Below are 19011 nucleotides of genomic sequence, written 5' to 3' on the forward strand. Positions count from 1 at the left end.
TGATAGAATCCAAGAGTTCTTATTTTGCTACAAGCATTTTAGCATCTAGGATATATCTCAAGAATTCACCATCAAAAAATTCACTTTTACTTTTTGAAATACCCCCATGTGTACAAACATATTGAGATAGCCCATGTGTACCATCCCAGCTAGAAAGAGTAGAATGTTTAAAATTGTGATCGTAAGGTTAGAATCATTATAAACATTTGGATAGGTAAATAACACTCTAGGGTAAACTCTTCTATGGTACACAAGGCATCCCACTAATTAATGCATTTGTACAAGAGTTTCTTTACCGACATCCTTTGGAAGATGAGAAAAATGAGGTAAGCATGACTACTTCAGGTCCATACCATCAATGGCAAGTCCAATATATCTTTCTAGTATAGCAAAACACTTATAGCTATGGTGAATGGGCTTTTTTATCTCTATTGATTGCTTTTCCCGATGAATTTGTAATGCTTCCTTTGCCATCACAAGCTCCTCGTCATCTCTTGTATTCTTTCATTGAGCTTTTAAATTTGCACAGATGCTACATACTCCCATTCTGACTTTCCTTGAGATAGATACATTGCTTAAAAATGACTTCCACGATCTGGTGAAATATGGATAGCTAACAAAATTATCTACATTTTGAAGCATATCTTGCTTGTATATGGATTATACTTCAGACCTAGTAAAGCTATCTGCAAGATGCAATCTCGTAGCTTTTGGCATAGCTTCACAATGTGTCTTAAAGTACGTTTCCATCTAAGAAACTATAACCTTGCCTAGATGACCAATGGTAACATTTGGCTCAAGTTTGTATCCATCATACTTAGACATTCTGCATTTGACTCTTTTAAGACAAGTATTGCCTAGGCTCAAGCCTATTTTAAATTATGTCATGCAAACCATTGTGTTATAAAAATAATACTCAAACTTTCCACATACCATGGTATCAACATTAATGAAAGAAAATCATCATGTTGACTATACATCAAAGAAAAATAATACTATAAGAGTGCCTTCAATTTTTTATAACTATATATAGCAAGACAATTCTTTTGGCAACAATCACATTGCAATGCATACTTGATTTATGCATCACTTACAGGTAACCTAGCATGCTCCATACCATAATTTTTTCTCTTCTATTGGAAATGTTTAATTGTTTTACCACCACATCCTTCTTACATGCATGAAATATCTTCAAATGATTTGTGATGTTAATAGTATGAGTACTCTACATGCTTTGATGATTACACCTCTGCATCATTCAAGGAAGCTCTGATATCCTCCAAAGTAGTGGGATCAAATGAACTAAAAGACACCTGATCTTGTTCTTTGACAATATTCACATCATGTTTCTTTATAATCTGAGTTGGGCTAGATACACTTGATATGATCTCCATGTCAAAGTATTCAAAGAATAGAGCATTAGATCCATCATAGGAATCAAAATACAAAGTATCCATTCATACAAGAGAAAAGATACAATGTCAATTCTAGCAAGAGAATTAGAGAAAATGCTTGAGGATAATACTATAACTCACTAATAATAGTAAAGTGGAATAATAGGCCAGATGGTCTTTTATGAGGAGAGTAGTTGAGATAAGGGTTAGGTTTAGGGTTAGGGTTAGAGTTAGGTTAGGGATAGGGCTCAATGTAAAGGTACCCTAGGATTAAGGACTTGCTATGTTTGTTTATAGGAAGGGATACATACCTCATTCCTCTCATTTGCAAGCAAGAGATCAACAAGCTAGAGCAAAGGAGTATTGTAGAAGAAGCAAGACTAACCCACATAAATCTAGTGCAATAACCTTCTAACAACAACCAAAAAGGATAATGTAAGTGATTTTTTGCTAGTGTTAAAATATTTATTTTATTGAACTGATAAAATATCAAAAATTTTCAAGCAAGAAATTGAGTTGTAAGAGGTATAGATAGTTGGATTTTATAGGCCTTCTATTTAGTTAATGACTTAATTAAAAATAATGATTGATAAAAATAGGTCAACTTGATACATTGTATCAAGTTATAGTGAATATCATAAACATGTTTGATCACTCAAGCAATAAATTTTCTTAAGACTATAGAGAACTTGATGTACTACATCAATGTTCTAAGAAGTTTCTAACTTCTTAAAGAGAACTTGTTGGATTATATCAAATTTTTGTCAATATCTCCACCAATTTGATACAATGCATCAAGTTTGAGTAGAGATATATTATAATATCTAGTTTCACTTGATTTAGTGCAATAAGGTTGTTAGAAATTATATTAATAGGTTGGTATACTTGATGTAATGCATCAATCTCATACAAATATTGTACCAAATTTTGTTCATACTTGAAATATTACATCAAGTTTTTTGGGAATTTTGTTAAATATTGTAGCTAACTAAGTTGCCTAGATTTTTTTTATCTTTTCATTTGATTTGATGTAGTGCATCAAATTTACCCACTCTTTGTATTAATTTTGGATTAATTAGTACAACGCATCAATTTTCAAAAAAAAATTATTAAATTGTTTCTAAGGTCATACACTATATCAAGTTGCTTAGAAAGTTAGTTAAATTTTTGACAAAGTTGATGTAGTGCATTAAGTTTTCTAAAGTTGTAGCTAATGTTTTGGATGAGTTGATGCAGTGCATCACATTCAATTGATATTTATATCCTTTTTTATCATACTTGATACATTGCATCAAGTTTCTTAGAGAATTTGCTAATTTGCTAGTCAAGTTGATGCCATGCATCAACTTTTTTAGAAATTTTACTAATGTTTTGGCCAAGTTGATGCAATGTATCAAGTTTATAAGTAACTTTGCTAATTTTTTAACCAAGTTGATGCAATGTATCAAGTTTCTCATAAGCTTTACTTTTAAACAAAATGAATTGATGTAGTGCATCAAGTCTCCTTATATTTTAGCTAATATTTTGGTTGAGTTGATGCCATGCATCAAGTTCACTTAAATTCAAATATAATTAATTTTTTAACTTAATGTAATGCATTAAGTTTTCTTGAAATCTTATTATTATTTTAGCTAGATTGATGTAATCGATCAAGTTTTGATATAGTACATTAAGTTTACTTTAGTTTTAGATCATTTTAATTTATCACATTTGATTAAATGTCTCAAGTTTATAGTAAGCTTGATGCAATACATCAAATTTAGTAGAAAGTTTTTTTTTAAAAAAAATTGATAACTTGATTGTAGGACACAAAATTATCATGGATTAGTCTAATTACGTTCTCTCAATCTTGCTATAGTACATCAAATGTCTAGTAGCGAAACTCAAAATTAATTCACTAAGTTTTTTTGAAAATAAATGTCGCCACAAGGGGGTCCCCAAAGCACATTTGATGACATGTATCAAGTGTATAGTAAGCTTGATGCAATACATCAAGTTTTTCAAAAAGTTTTTTTACATTTTAATAACATGATTGTAGTACACAAAATTACCATAAAATAGTCTAATTATGTTCTCTCAATCTTACTATAATGCAGGGGGATCCCCAAACCACATTTGATGAAATGTATCAAGTGCAACACATCAAGTTTTTCATTTAAAATTTTTATTTTAATTAACTTAATTGTAGTACACAAAATTACCATGAATTAGTCTAATTAGGTTCTCTCAATTTTGCTTTAATACATCAAATGTCTAGTAGCATAGTCCAAAATTAGTTCACTAAGTTTTTTTTCCTTTTTTTAATAAGTATAGCCAAATGGATTCCCCAAACCAAATTTTTAAAAAAATTTAACGAATATATTTTAATGTAGTTTTTTAAAAATTGACTAGATCTATTTTTTTATTTTTTTTAACTTATACTTTCTTGCTTTTTGTCAGTAAATCCTATATTTTTTTCGACCAACTTGATGCAATGCATCAATTTTGTATTGTTGAGATAAGATTTTTAGAAAAGTCTCCAAAATCACAAGTTTTTTCAAGTGATTTGATATAGTGCATCAAGTTCTCTCCCTTGTACATTTGGTTATTTACTATCTAAGCAATAAGGTTTCATACTTTTTTTATGTCATTATTGAGATTATCATGCTCAAATTCATCAAGATGATCTTGTCCAATCAACCATAGTCATGGTTAACACCACTTTGCAACTATTGACACCGTCATTTCAACGACCATGGTAGCTTTTGAACGCATCATAGTTAATGTCAATAACCATGGCAATTCTAAAGTACATTACATCGATCTACACATCATCTTTTCATGCTAAGCTAGAAGAGCTATCACCTTACTTGTGGGCTACCCATGGAGTTTCTCACTTTATTCGTGATGGATGTTGCCCTCGATATGTCATTATCACTATCAAGTTGTTAAATGCTATGGAGATGAATATACTCGCAGTATCGTAGTTAAACTTTATTTTCCACCTTGACATTATTGTGTGTCACTTCTATTATGCATTTGCTATCTATGAACCACTTATAATCCAAGTGCTTCTAGATTTATTAAACATCAAAATTGAAATGATTATACTCAATTCTACCTTCATCAATATGATTATAGTCATCATCAACTCTCAGCCTTCTTCTCTTTTATGGTTTGGATTTTGATGACCATTTCATTATGAAACTGGTGACAAGTTTAAGATTCATTATGCTATTACAACTGTTTTGATTATAGACTATGATGGTTATGATTACCTTGATTATATTGGTAACCGTGATCATGATTCGTATGTAAACAGTTGTGATCATGGGCATGATGATCTCAAAGTTGGTACATTATTGATTTTACATTAATATAATTTTAGAATTTTTTGATCCGTTGCTTGTTGTAGCCTTAATCATTCGATAGCATCTCTCTCTTATTTATCATTGGATTGGTTTAAGGGAGTTCCAAACAAGCTATTTGCTTCTTGTGAGTATTTTTACTATAATGTCTTCTATTGTTATATAAAGTAAAAGACATAAACAACCTAGAACAAAGCACCAAACACAGAAGCTTGGGATGAGGTACATATGTTTTTTTTACCTAATTGTACTTTTCATGTAGATTTACAAGTTAAATGTCAATAATTCTCAATAAATTTTAAACATTGTATGTATAATTACATATATTTTAAACAATTAGACATTTTACTTCTATGTTTTAATGAAAATCTTTATCTAATGGATTAGTCATTATAATTCAAGAATTACTAAAATATTAAAGATTTTATATATAATATATTGTATCATACAAAATATTAAGATCTTTAATTAGATTTTCTATTCTAGCTTCATAGTTTTTATATATTTTTCATCTAAATTAGTAAATTGCATTTAATATATAAGTAATCTATACATCTAATACATATACATTTAAGTAATCTATACATCTAATACATGTATATTGTAAAAAAGGTATATTCTATCTCCAATTTGATGCAAGTTTCCTTTATAATTGACCATTTGCAATGGCATTTCATATTGTGTATCAAGTGGTGATGTGATTCTTGTGATTTTCATTCTCCGATTGGTGTACTGCATCAATAGGGATTGAAAATTATAATAAAATTTTCACCCACTTGGTGGAATGAATCAAGTGGCACTAAAAGTCGTGACAACTCATTCTCTTCTTGATGCAACACATTAAGTTTGAATGAATTTATGGTAAATTTTATACAAAGTTGATACATTTCATCAATGCAGTATTGTTTTTTTTGAAATTATATTGCATCAAGTTAGTGTGATTTTCCATTTTAAATCTATACGAGCTTGATGCAAGGGATGAAGTGAGACTGACAATTGTGATACTTCATTCTCTTCTTAATACAATATATCATCTTGGTGTGAATTTGTGGTAAATTTTATACTAACTTGAGGCATTGCATCGAGTTAGTATAATTTTATGTTTTAAATTTATACTAACTTGATGCATTGCATCAAGCTAGTATTATGATTTTTTGTTTTAAATTTATAACAACTTGATGCGATTCATCAAGGTCTTTTATATTTTGTTACATTTTTGTTCTCCATTGATCTGTATCAACTTGATATATATAGATTTGATACCAACTTGATGGAATGCATCAAGCGGTTGGTTTTCTTACAGTTGTTTACTTCTACTTGAAGCACTGCATCAAGTTTATATTGTTTGGGATAATTTTATCTTTCACCTTTCACTAAATCTCTTATTTAGCTAATGTAATGAATCAATTTGATAGTCTTTTAGTATATGTTTGTTGGTACCTACTTAACATGAAGTATCAATTCTTTTATATTTAGTGATAGTTTTATTCTGTAATTGATCTATTTTACTAATTGGTTTGAATTTCGAGTAAATACTATATTAACTTAATGTATTGCATCAAGTTCCATTCTGTTTTTCTACAAATTTTATACCTCATTTGATATAATGCATCTAGTTGTTACAAATATTATGTTGACTACATAGAGTGCATCAAGCTTTATGAAAAAATTTAGATACTTTCATCATCCACTTAAATTAGCACTACATCAAGTTGGTATATATTTTTACTAAATTTTCTCACCAACATAATATAAGACTTAAATTTTTTAGCTAGCTTGCTTTTATTAAGATGTAGCTTGTGACTTTGCAAATTTTGATATTTTATTTTTTGTATAATTTTTTTTCAACTTTATGTAGTGTATCGAGTTTTTAGCTTAAATGAAAGTAATTAGCTTGAATTTCGCAACACGAATAAATTGACATTAGATATTGTGGAATTTTTCATTAATAGTTCATGCATTGAATCAAATAGCTGACTTCTATGCTCCTATTTCCATCTAGAATTTATCCTCTTTCTTATGAGTTTATATTTTACTTTGTGTTAGCCAAATACTCGATACAATGCATCGGGTTTGTTAGATGTTTCTTCAAGTTTTTATTGAATGCATCATGTTTAATGTATCTTATGTAATAATTCTTACATCTTGTTATTGATTTTTAGCAATTAGCTCAAACTTTAAGCACAATGTTTCACTAACTTCATGTTGTGTATCACCTTCTTTCTCTTTTTGTCATTTTTATCATGAACAGGACTTCAAAAGAGAGTAGAAGTTCAAGAAGACACGGGAGTATACTCTTGAAGAGGATACCTCCAATCCATTTGATTCTCCTCCCCCCACTACTATGACGAAGAAGCATAGCAAAGTTCAAGTTGAGAAAGGTGGCGAGAGAGATCCTGGCAGCAAATTGGGTAAGCCACTAAAGCGTCAAACCCCTGGCAAGAGAGCATTATTTCTAGGTGGTGCTTCTACTAAAAAAAGTAAGAGCATGCAAGCATTAAGGCAAAAGAATAATGAAGGACGTGAGGACCAACCCTCAAGTGTTCAACAACAACCTCCTCTACCATCAAAGTCCTTATATATAAAACAAAAACTTGAACAAGAGCCACAAAAATGTAAAACTGTAGAGTCTGGATCTGACTCTTTCACATTATATTATAGTTCCGGTAGTGAGGAGGAGCCAATATGGCCCTCAAAAAAAGCAAATTGTTCGATTTATTGAGAATTCTCAACAAGCTAGGATACCTCTTTTTGTTAGCTTAAGGGCCTTCAACAAAGGATGGCACACGAGAATACCCTAATCATGAATGGTGTTTATCATATCCTTCCCAATGAAATCTCATTTTGTGCCTTGCAAGAAATCCTGGGTCGAAGATACTATCAATTGACAAGCCAAAACAATGTGGAAAGGTTATCTCATGTAATTATGTAGATCCAAATAGCTCTGTGGTTTACTTGATAGTTTGTAATGGTTCAATGGTCCATGATTTTGCCTTGGATGCAACAAAATTAGTTAAAACTTAGTGTAGTGCATGGGCCTTTGAGAGATGAAATTCAAGAAGAAGAAAACCTTATTGTGGCATTATCTTTTTTTATTTAAGATAATGTACTATCACATGTTGTACTTGCATCTCAAAAGTCTATTCAAGCCAAAGAGAACTCTCATTCTACAAAAATCAAGACTAGTAGGAGAGAAGGTAATAGCCCTATACAAAAAAAGAGGAGTCCACCAATGCCAATACCTCCATCAAAGAAAAGACCACAAAAGAAATTTAAGAAACATACGAAACTTAATTCAAGTACTAGTGTTGATTCCGAGGAGTTCGAAGGATGAGTCAACTATTGAAGAAGAGGAACTCATAATGCCAAATGGGGAGCTCGAATCGGGTATCTTACCTTCAAAACAAAATATGCTTACGAGATATATAAAAGAACATAAGCTTATTAGAGATAATTTCATTTTCCTTTGAGTCAAGCAAATACATCATGCCCCCATAGATGAGAGTACTGTGCTTAGACTAGTAGAGGTGTGAGAACCCATCAAAGGATATGCTAGTGACTTCAAGAGATAAATGAAAATAAGTCATTATGCTACGATTGTTCCTTTGGTAGTTTTAGTGAGTCCTTACCAATGTCAAAAAAGAAACTTTGACATGTCTAAAGTAGAGACATATGACTATTATGTCATAGGCGGCTCACATTCAACTAAAGCAAGAAGGCAATTTCTAGAAGAGTACCCTCATACATATCACTTTAAATATGTTGAGTATAACGTGTGTGTAGTGTTGGGGCCTAGCCGCCCGTGTATTACTACACTGACAATACCCACCACTACACACTGCAGGTGGCACGCGCCCATCACCGTCACTTTATTCTTTATTCTTTCAGTGATAGTTTGAATAAAGAAAGACCCGGTCATACATTGTGACCATTGGAGTTCCCATTTGGTCTCTCTCTCTCTCTTTCTTGCTCTTGCTCTCCTGCCATAACTCTTCCAAGCAAGCTTCGATCCTTCTCACCTTTCAATTGGTATCAAAGCATGGATTTATGATTACTCGATCTTGGTTCATGGATTCTTTAGCTTCCTATTGAATCCCTACATTCATTGGGTCTCTTTCTCGACAGCCATAGCCGACTCTCTTGAGCTCCCGTCACTCCCCGACTTCCCAAGCACCTATCTGGCCCCTTTGGGCACCGTCAAGGCATTCCAACAAAGGTATTCATTCATTTGCTTTAGGGTTTCATGCTGATTATAGGTCTACAGGTCTGAGAAGAGAAAGGGGGCAGCAACATTGAAGCTCTGGTGCTCCATATCTTGACATAGGCTTTATTGGGGCACCTCAGGCTTGTTGTGTGCCTTCTTTGGCACCCACTTGAGCTTCCTACCACTCTGCCTAGCTCAAAAAAGTGAGAAACAACCCCAGGTAGATTTGCGCCATTTTTCCCAGTACATTTACGGCACATGATCAGCTATTTGATCTCCTCCATCTCATTCCAATCATTTGGCAGCCTCATTTGGGCACTATACACTTGGTTTATGCTTGACATTTGATCCCCGAGACTTGGCATTGAGCATTGATGTGATTTACTTTAGGTTTGGGACTATTATGCATAGTTTACATGCAGCCCATAGTAGTGCTACATTAGCATTTTATTTCTGGACCACTTTGGCATTGACATTGGTTGCCCAGTTGTGCGCCCGAATGCTAGGGGAATGTATGCCTATGATGTGAGATGATTTTGGGGCTGCATTTTCTCAGCCATTGACTATTTTACACAGTCCACAAGCAGCCAAAAATAGGGCATCCCTCTGTCATGACACTTTATGCTCATGCTACATAATCATTTGATGCATGATTATGCCCGATTGGTGCCTATACATATGGGAAAGTATACCTATGGTTTGTCTATGGTTTTGAGCTTGGATTGAGCTATTGTTTGCTCAATTTTGGACATTTATTTTCTGTTGGAATATTTAGGGTTGAATCTCTTTTGCTTATGTTTGGATATGCCTATTGCATTCCGGCTATGTCTTGGATGTATACATTGATGAAGTGACTCTCAAGGATCGACATAAAGCTTGGATTTGCTCTTGAATCATTAGTTGTGCTTGATCTTGCTTCACATAGCATTTGGATCTTCATCTCTATTGTACTTATGGCATGTACTTTGCTTATGTCTTGACCAGTCTTGACATGCTTGGCCTACGCCACTACTACAAGCCCATTATATTGTTTGGAGTTGGATCCTACTGAGTCTTTATTTCTCTTGACATTTGATTTCCCGGAGCTTACTTTGGCTATTTTTCAACTTGCCAGAGTTACACTTTGGCTCTACTTGATGTCTATGGACGCTATGTATGGATGCTACATGGCCTATATACTCATGAGGTCTTATTGACGCTTGATCTTGGACCTTCTGGCACTGGTGCTATCATATGCCCTTGTTGAGCTTCTTTGCTTGATATTTATGGCTTTTGCACCAATGGGAGAATCTTGATATGCTTGATAGACATTGAGCAAGTGGTTTATGCTACTTGAGCATTCAGATACTTGAGACTCGGAACTTCACTTGGATGTTGCATGGATGTTGCATGGTTGATATGCCGTGGTCCTCACAGATGTACTTGGACTGATTGAGGGCTGATTTGGGCTTTGCACTCCTTGAGCAGACACCTCTTTGTGTCAGGTCTTACCAGTGCTGTGTACACTTTGCCCTATTATACAAGGGGTGTGCCAGCTTACTTATGGATTCATTTGACATGCCACTTGATGTTGGTTATGCTTTGATAGTCAGTGGTTGACTTGGTGCATTCATTTTGCCTACACTTTGCTCTCGTTATATCTAGCTGTAATTTATTAAAGCAAGCAGCTATGCATGGACTGATGTGGAATTTTCATACTGAATCATCCTAATTTTATGTACTTTTAATGGTACTTCGTGGAGAGTATCATAAGCTATCAGTTAGTGGTCATTTTACCTTGGTTTTTGTGGTATTTTGGCTGTTTACAATAGAAAACAGCAAGTAGTTTTGAAATGTCTACACCATTTTGGAATGCAATATGGCATCTTCTTCCACTAACAGTGCTATCTTCAACATAATTAAGCTTGATGGTACGAATTATGCCTATTGGAAGAGCCAAGTTTGGCAGGTATTGGTGCAAAAATCTCATATCAAGCCACTAAGGATGCATGGCGAGTAGCCTGAAACTATGACTGATGAGACGAATGGGATGAGCTTGATGAGTAATGCAACTCCACCCTCATCTTGTCTCTCACTGACGAGGTGCATTCCAATGTGGTTGAGGAAGCACAAAGTGCGTGGCAGCTTTGGGATAAAATTAAGAACCTCTACGACAAGAAAAGCTTAGCAAGTCAGATGTATTGGCTGAAGCAGCTTATGGACCTATGTATGAAGGAGAATATGACAATGTCTTCTCATTTGAGCCAATTCCATGCTATTCTCAAGAGCTTGACTTCGCAAGGCATTACCTTTAATTATGAGATTACTCCATTGTTTTTGCATAGGACTCTGAGTGAGTCATGGGATGTATTCTGCACTGCCTTATGTGCTCCTGCTACTATTCTGAACTTGCCTAATGTAGAGAGTGCTCTTCTGCAGGAAGAGATCAACCGTAAGAACTTGGATGCCTCTCGTGTGTCGCATGCTTTGACTGTTAGAGGCAGAGATGGTAATGGAAAGAATGACCGTGGAAATGGCCGTGGCACAGACTCCCATAAGTCTAGGTCTAAGTCTTTTAGAAGACTATGCTTAGTAGAGGTTGGTGTGGTAATTGATGAGAACTCAAATAGAGAGGGTTTTTGATAAGTATGATCCAATGTTTCAACTTGCATTTAAGATGGGCCAAATTTGGGATTTACATTCTTTCGCATGTGGGAAGATAAGTAATTAAAATGTCAAAAGTTAAAGAAGGTTCTGAATAATGCAAATGTAATTTTAAAGGAAAAGTCTAAGAAGATAGATTTGTCCATTGAAGAGCTTGCTAATGATATAAAGTTGTTACCATGGTTCTCTCTTCAAGATGTGAAGGATCAGAGGGTGCTTATATCCACCTTATCTAGGGTAATAGCAAATGAACTCTCCTTAGACTAGATGGTCAATGAGGTGAACTCGTAAGTTTTCTTTTCAATATGTTGATCTTATTTTATAGTCTACTCTTTCAAATACTAAGAAAATACTTCTATTTGCATACATAAAGTTTATATGAAAATAAAAAATAGGATGACAAAGTGCCTCAATTATTCTTCATAGGACGAAGTCACTTGTGAAATCCAGAGTCGAGTTCTATAAATGTGCTAAGATTTCTTCCTAGCATTTAAGGGTTGGGCAAGTATTGATGCTTCTTATCTTGAAATATAACTTTTTTGTATTGTATAGAGAGTAACTTATAAATGTGCTAAAAGAAATCTTTCTAGCAGGATGATGATTGCTCTCCATAGTTCTTAATCCATTTGGAGAGGGCAAAGCAAGAGAGATCACACAAATTATTAAAGGAGCAATATGTAGGACAACCCGATGATATGGAGATGCGTTGTTTTTATCATCCACAATGCCTATTGTAGGAGATACATTACAAAGTTATTCATGGTGATGTGAATGGCTTAGATAAATTGATAGATCCTCGTTACTTTGCCCCTGCAATTGTCGATATACCATATGGATGCAACATGTCGGGATCTACTAATGATGATAAGGCTTTCACATTCAAAGAAGTCTCACAGATGATTAAAAAACTTCAAGAAAATAACAAATTCTCTATTGTTTGGATTTGTTATCTTCCATGCCACATCAAGCAGGTAGTATGGCACTTGCTTACATGGAGCAAAATCTTTCATTTGGTATAATTTCTTTGCTCTCTACCTATAATAATTTGTAGTCTTGTATATGTTGATGTTTTTTTATACACTAAAGCTAAGTATCTTTTTCTGTACGGAGAAGACCAATATTGACCACACACCTCTGATGGGACCAAAAATGGGCTGACACTAGCTATGGCACTAGCCGGACCTCATGCACACAACAGACACCTCCACCACCACACAGCCTCGTGGGCCAGGAGCGTCTGTGATAACTAAATGCACACTAGATACATCTAATATTGCATTTGTAGCTCAATAAGAGTCCAATGGTACCTTTCCCAAAACCCCTTAAAGGGGGTATCCCACACATATTGGCAATAAGTGCCACGTATCACAGACATAGGAGGCACTCCATCGGCTGATTATCGTGGCGCCACTGCAGCTCTCCTACATCTTGGGGATTGGCCCCTCGATGCGTTGCTTTTACATATAAACACATTCGCATAAGACTCCTCTTTTTTTCAGCGAGATCTAGGAGATACCATGTTTCCTCACCAATAACTTTCCCCAAGAAACGAACGACTAACCTACAACAAGAGGAATCTCACTCTCTCAAGCGTGGGTTAATTATAATTCAAACAATTGCTATGCATTTCCAAGAGTTGATACCATATATATGATCAATACAATAGTGGATGTCTCATCGTGCACAAACAGTTATGTTTCGAAATCACCCTATGTGCTAGTATGCAAATAGTCTTTTCACGAATTCCAACTAATACGTATATGCTTCGTTGCAAGAATCTAGCATCAAGATGGGTCTTGTGCTACTAGATCCCTTATTTCCAAATAGGTCATTTCCTAAATGTTATGCATAGAAAAAGCAATCAGAATTTGTATTGTTTCAACCCTCAAATGGTTGCACAAAATCCTCCTCTCCCTCGCCATTTAGGTTTTGCTTCATTGCATAAGTATATAGAGGTTGTTTTGTCATAGTTTAATGTATACAAAGTAATAAATCACACACTGTGACAAAAAGATAGGGCAAATTGAGGCCAAACCTCATGCTTTGCCACTACCATACATCTACAACCACTCGTTATATTTTTTTGTATTTTTCTAAGGCATATTCCTTTTTTTTCTTATTTTTCTCTATTTTTATAAGTAAAAAATTGATATATTTTCAGAGTTATGACTCTTGATTCTTAGAATAGTAGAAATATAGATTTTATTGGCATTTTATCCCATGTGTATTGGTTTATCTCACCCGAAAACACTAAAAATTCCATTTTTCTCATAAAAATCGTGTTTTACGGATTTCTAAAAATTATTTCCAGCATTTTGAATTTATGTTTTCTGATTTTTTCACTATGCGAGCATAGAACAAACAGTAAAAAACATGTCTACCAATTTTCACTCCATAAGCACAACATTGGCTTAATCAAATATTTAAAAAAAATAAGTTTCATTTGTAAAATAGAGTTATCATTTTTCCCTTCTTTGCCTGTTTTAAAATCTAATACGGGACTGCAAATCAACCCTCATTCAAGGCTCAGTCCACATTTGAAGAGCCGACTCTATCCCTCCATCGATCTTGGAGTGATCCGGTACCGTACCGGACAAGCGTTCACCACTCGATTCTCTTCTTGATTCTTCCCACATGAATTGCCTCTTGGAAGAGAGAGAGAGGGAGGAGAGAGAAATACTGGTTTTTGTTCTTCATCTTCAGGCCACCATCTCACGTGCGAAGATTGGCGATTGGAAGCGTAGGAAGCAAGCATCAAACTGATGTAATCAGTTGGTCGGGGTGTGTTGAGGTGGTAGATGGTCTCTCCCCCCCTCTTCATCAATTTGTCACCATGGCAACTCCCTCTTGCAGCCGCATGCCAAAAACGGACCCCCTCCCCCCCCCCATGAAAATCAAGTTTGAAGGGCCCCCCAAAGGGAACCCCTAAGGGTCACACCCTTTGGGGTTTCACAATTCCATTTCCACTTGGCCATTTGGTCTTGGCCCTCCTTTCCAGCCTATCTCCCGTGTGGCCTCGGATTTGAAGTTTAAAAAATTATTGCATTCCTTCTCGAAGTCCCGTAGTACCGGGCATCTCCAGAAGTCCCACCTAACAACCAAAAAATTTATGAAAATTTCCCAACCGCCGCTTGGTGGGTCTTTAAAGCACTTTTGGGGCATTGCCACTTAAAATCATACTAATTGCAACTGCCGCCTTCGACGAAGTCTATTTTTTCCCTGAAATTTAAAATTTTTGGCTATTTTTAAGCACTTCTCGGCGTCAAAAATCATCTATCATTGGTGACCACAGGATAGGGCAACTCAGCCCGTCGAATCCCACGAGCACATCTGCACATACACAATCATAAAGAGAATCAAGCTGATACAAAATATAAGCAACAAAACACATCACAGCTCTCACCCTACCCCCTGACAAAACCAAGGCATGAAATCCATGAGGAGTAGACCTAGCATAATCTGATAAAAAGCCTAGAGCTAGTCACTAACCAACTGTTCCAACACAGCCAAGCTAAAAAAAACTATCAAAGAGGGCATCCTAAGTGGTGGTCTGAACTACCTACCTAAGGACAACTCAACTGGAAGCTCCTACGAGGTGAGGACTCCTATAGCTTGATCAACAAATATTACCTTTTAGCACATTGGTCATTTAGCCTCTTATTTTCCATACTCGGGCGTGTAAAAAGGAGGGAGCTGCGCGTAGTAACCCAGGGAGAACAAGGCATCGGCCGTAGGTCCTGTCTTGGTACCCAAGAACCTACCAAGCCCTCACGAGGTGACACTTTATCTTTCCAAGCCCTCACGAGGCGACACTTTATCTTTTTCTAATGCTCACTTTTATTTTTGCTCCAACCTTCTTTTATTTGCTTTGCTTTTCAGCTAGTTGCCATCCCTAGGAAGACAAGGCATTGGCCCCAGGTCTTACTCGTCCCCAAGAACCTACCAGGCCTTTGCAAGGCGATAAACAATTGCTCAATGATTTTTCTTTCTTTTCTTTTCTATACATTTTTTTAATAAGGGTTAGACCCCTTTTCACACACCTCTGTATATTCATAGATTTTCTCTCAGATATTTAGGGTTTTGCTTCTTTATATCATCATTTTAGTAGACTTCTCTAACTGCCTCACACTAATAGGACCTCCTAAAATGGCCGCCTAGTAGGTCAATAGAACAGGGTCACTACCCCCTTACACATGTATCGTTATTTACTCAAGGGGAAAAAAAAACTCAACCACGTGGAATGGGCACAAGAAGCTCCTCCGCAGCAAAGCCTCCCTCCAGCAACTTCATCAACCAGTATGATGCAATCACTAAAACAACAAACCATTAAATGTACCTGCACCAAACAGACATAGGGCCCTCTTGGCCTCAAGAAATAGCACATTTGTACTGCAAACTAACTGGCCCTCTTGGCCTAAAGAAATCAAACAAACCAACTTATATAGATCCCTCCTTGGAAGAAGGCAGATATATGAAAATACAGTCTATTCCAAGGGGAAAAATAGGGCTCTCAGCCCTAAACTAAATGGATCAAGTTGTGACCCATACCTCCTGCATATATAGCAAGAGGCGTATGCATAATATGTCATCTAACCAACCTATGGGTCTAGGATAATAGTGGTAAATGGGTCTTGGCTACTCTTCACATTACCCAAATCAACCATCACCTACCATATAATGCATGGTCTGATAACATTCCCCGCAAATGACCAAGTCCTGTCTCATTATCAAGAGCAACATCCGGACTAGGACCACAGTTGAAGAAGAGGTCCTCTTCATAAGCAAAATTGGCTAGTGAATCCACAAACTGATTCCAAGAATGTGGGATCAGCTGAAGAGATACACTCTCAAATTCATCAAGTAGGGTTATAGCAATTCGATGATACATACGAAAGATAGGATTCTAGAGTATATGTCTCATTGAGTTAATTTAAGATCAAATGGGAATCCCCTTTTACTAACAACTGCCGAATGCTATCTTTCTTGGCAATATTCAGTCCCATAATCAAGGCTTTATACTCCACCATGTTGTTAGTGAATCCTACCCCAAGATAAGCAGCTAATTTCATTGTAACTCTATGTCAAAAATCTCGAATAACTACTCCAACACTCCCTTTTTTATTAGGGCCCCTACGCCCCATCAAAATATAATGTGTACCTCCACAATGGGTTTACACAACCAGCCATCCAGAACTCCCCTATTTCTAATTATAATAGTCAAAATTCAGCATATTGAGAGGATGAACTGACGGCTCCATCCCACCTTCATCATTAAAGACTACAGGAACGCTCATCAAAATCTGCAAACAGTGATGATAGAAGACCTTAATCTCCCAAACAAATGTCCCATCGTCTTACTCAATCACTTTATAACCTTTACTCCAGCAGATGAGCTTTCCCTGATGACTCTAAGTATGGGTGCTCCAAATAAGGAATCAGTCGACCCATCAACCTCTATCGTTGTTTCCTTGCAGATGTCTGATCAAACGTGCATAGACCTGCAAGGCACTTATGTCATTAGCATAGTTAGAAATAATAAGCTTTAATCTTATTAAGATTAACCTTATTCTTAAACTCCACACCCTCAAGATCTGCCAATAATGCTGTGGACTTATTCTTCCCAATCCTAACAATCCTATAAGGACCATCCCATTTGGGCTCTAGCTTTACTCAAATTAATTCTCTACACTCATCATAGTACAACACTATAGCTGCTCCTTCTCAAAAGTGTATTTCTTTGCTTTTAGGTCATGGAGTTGCTTCATCTGATGCTTGATCACCTCCTAATGTAGCAAAGCTCTGCAATTCAATCTCATCAAGGTGTGCCAGAGTCGTAAAGCGCTCTAAGAGGGCATCCCTGTCACCCAAAGAATGATTGATCGTGAATCTTATCGTCGGCAACTCGATCTCTAGAGGTAGGACGCACTTCTCTCCATATACTAACTTGAATGGGGTGTGACCATAGCTCGTTTGAACGTCGTATTATATGCCCACACTGCCACGTACAATTTTTTGTCCCAATCTTGTTTCTTTTTTGATACTACCTTAAACAGAATGCCCACAAGCTGCTTGTTGGTACTCTCGACCTGCCCATTGGCTTTCTTCTGAGCTATAGGGGGTTGTTTTATTGTGCTTGATGTGCCAAGCCTCAGTTAGGCTTTTTATCACTTTGTTCAGAAAATGCGTCCCCCGGTCTGATACTATTTCTTTTGGCAAATCGATATACTATTTCCTCTAATAGAAAACTGACAGTTTCCTTTGCATCGTCTTCCCGTGTTGCACGTGCTTCCGATCACTTAGTAAAATAATCAGTCGCTATGATAATGTATCTTTTTTGTGTAGTGGATGACAGAGTAATAGGGCCCACAAAGTCGATCCCCCACTTCTCGAATAGAAGGATCACCATAATAGGAGTGAGTGGTTGCTTCCTATTCTCTCGGCTATCATGTCGTTGATAGATGTCACATCTTTTAACATACTCAAATGCATCCTAGAATATGACTAGCCACCAATATCCCGCCCTCAAGGCTTTTTGTGCAATTAGCCGCCCAGCAAAATGACCTCCACAAAAGCAGAGTCAAGGCACTCTTGTAAGATGAAAGGGACCTCGTCATGTATTATGCATCGACGATAGATATTGTCTACCCCTTGCTGATACAATGTGCCTGCGATTACTACAAATTTTAAATCCTACTACTTGATCTTTCACTTTTTTGACTTCGATAGACCAGCTCCAGTCTCTCCCGTTGACAATTATGCATTATCACTGCATACCAAGAGGGAATAGATGCCTGTCAATCTTGAACAATGAGTCCCAGTCACTGCCTTCAACCAGAGATTCCTTTGGCTCCCCAAAGTCCACAAGGCACTCTACGATACCCTACAACCTGGGTGGCTTGCTCTTAACCTCATAGTCAAACTCCTGCAAAGTGATTAACCACTTTGCCAAACTGTCGAGCGGTTGTAGCTTATTCACCAACAGTCATAGCCCTTGCGCTTCATATAAAGGACAACCTTCTCATAAAGGATGTAGTGCTTGAACTTTTTAATCGCAAAGACCATCACAAGGCAAAATGTTTTCATATAAGTATAATTAATTTCGGATACACCCAGCTTTCAACTGGCAAAAGCAATCAGGTAATACCACTTCTCTTCCCATATCTGCCCTAAATGGCAACTAATGCTATGCATGGTAGCCTACTAAAAAGATATAAAAATTTTCGCCCCCTTCGATGCTTTCAGCACAGGTGCTCTTGCGAGTTCTTGCTTTACATCCATGAAAGCCACCTTACAAGGGTCACTCCACATAAACAAATAGTTGAAGAATAACAGATTTGTCAATGGCAACATTCTTTCTACCAAAGCATTTATGAACCATCGATAATATCCAACTGACGACAAAAAGCTATGATTAAGAGCTATG

This window comes from Lygodium microphyllum, chromosome 30 (assembly GCF_053477565.2).
Source record: "Lygodium microphyllum isolate KBCC chromosome 30, Lygodium_microphyllum_v1.1.10, whole genome shotgun sequence".
NCBI lineage: Eukaryota > Viridiplantae > Streptophyta > Polypodiopsida > Schizaeales > Lygodiaceae > Lygodium > Lygodium microphyllum.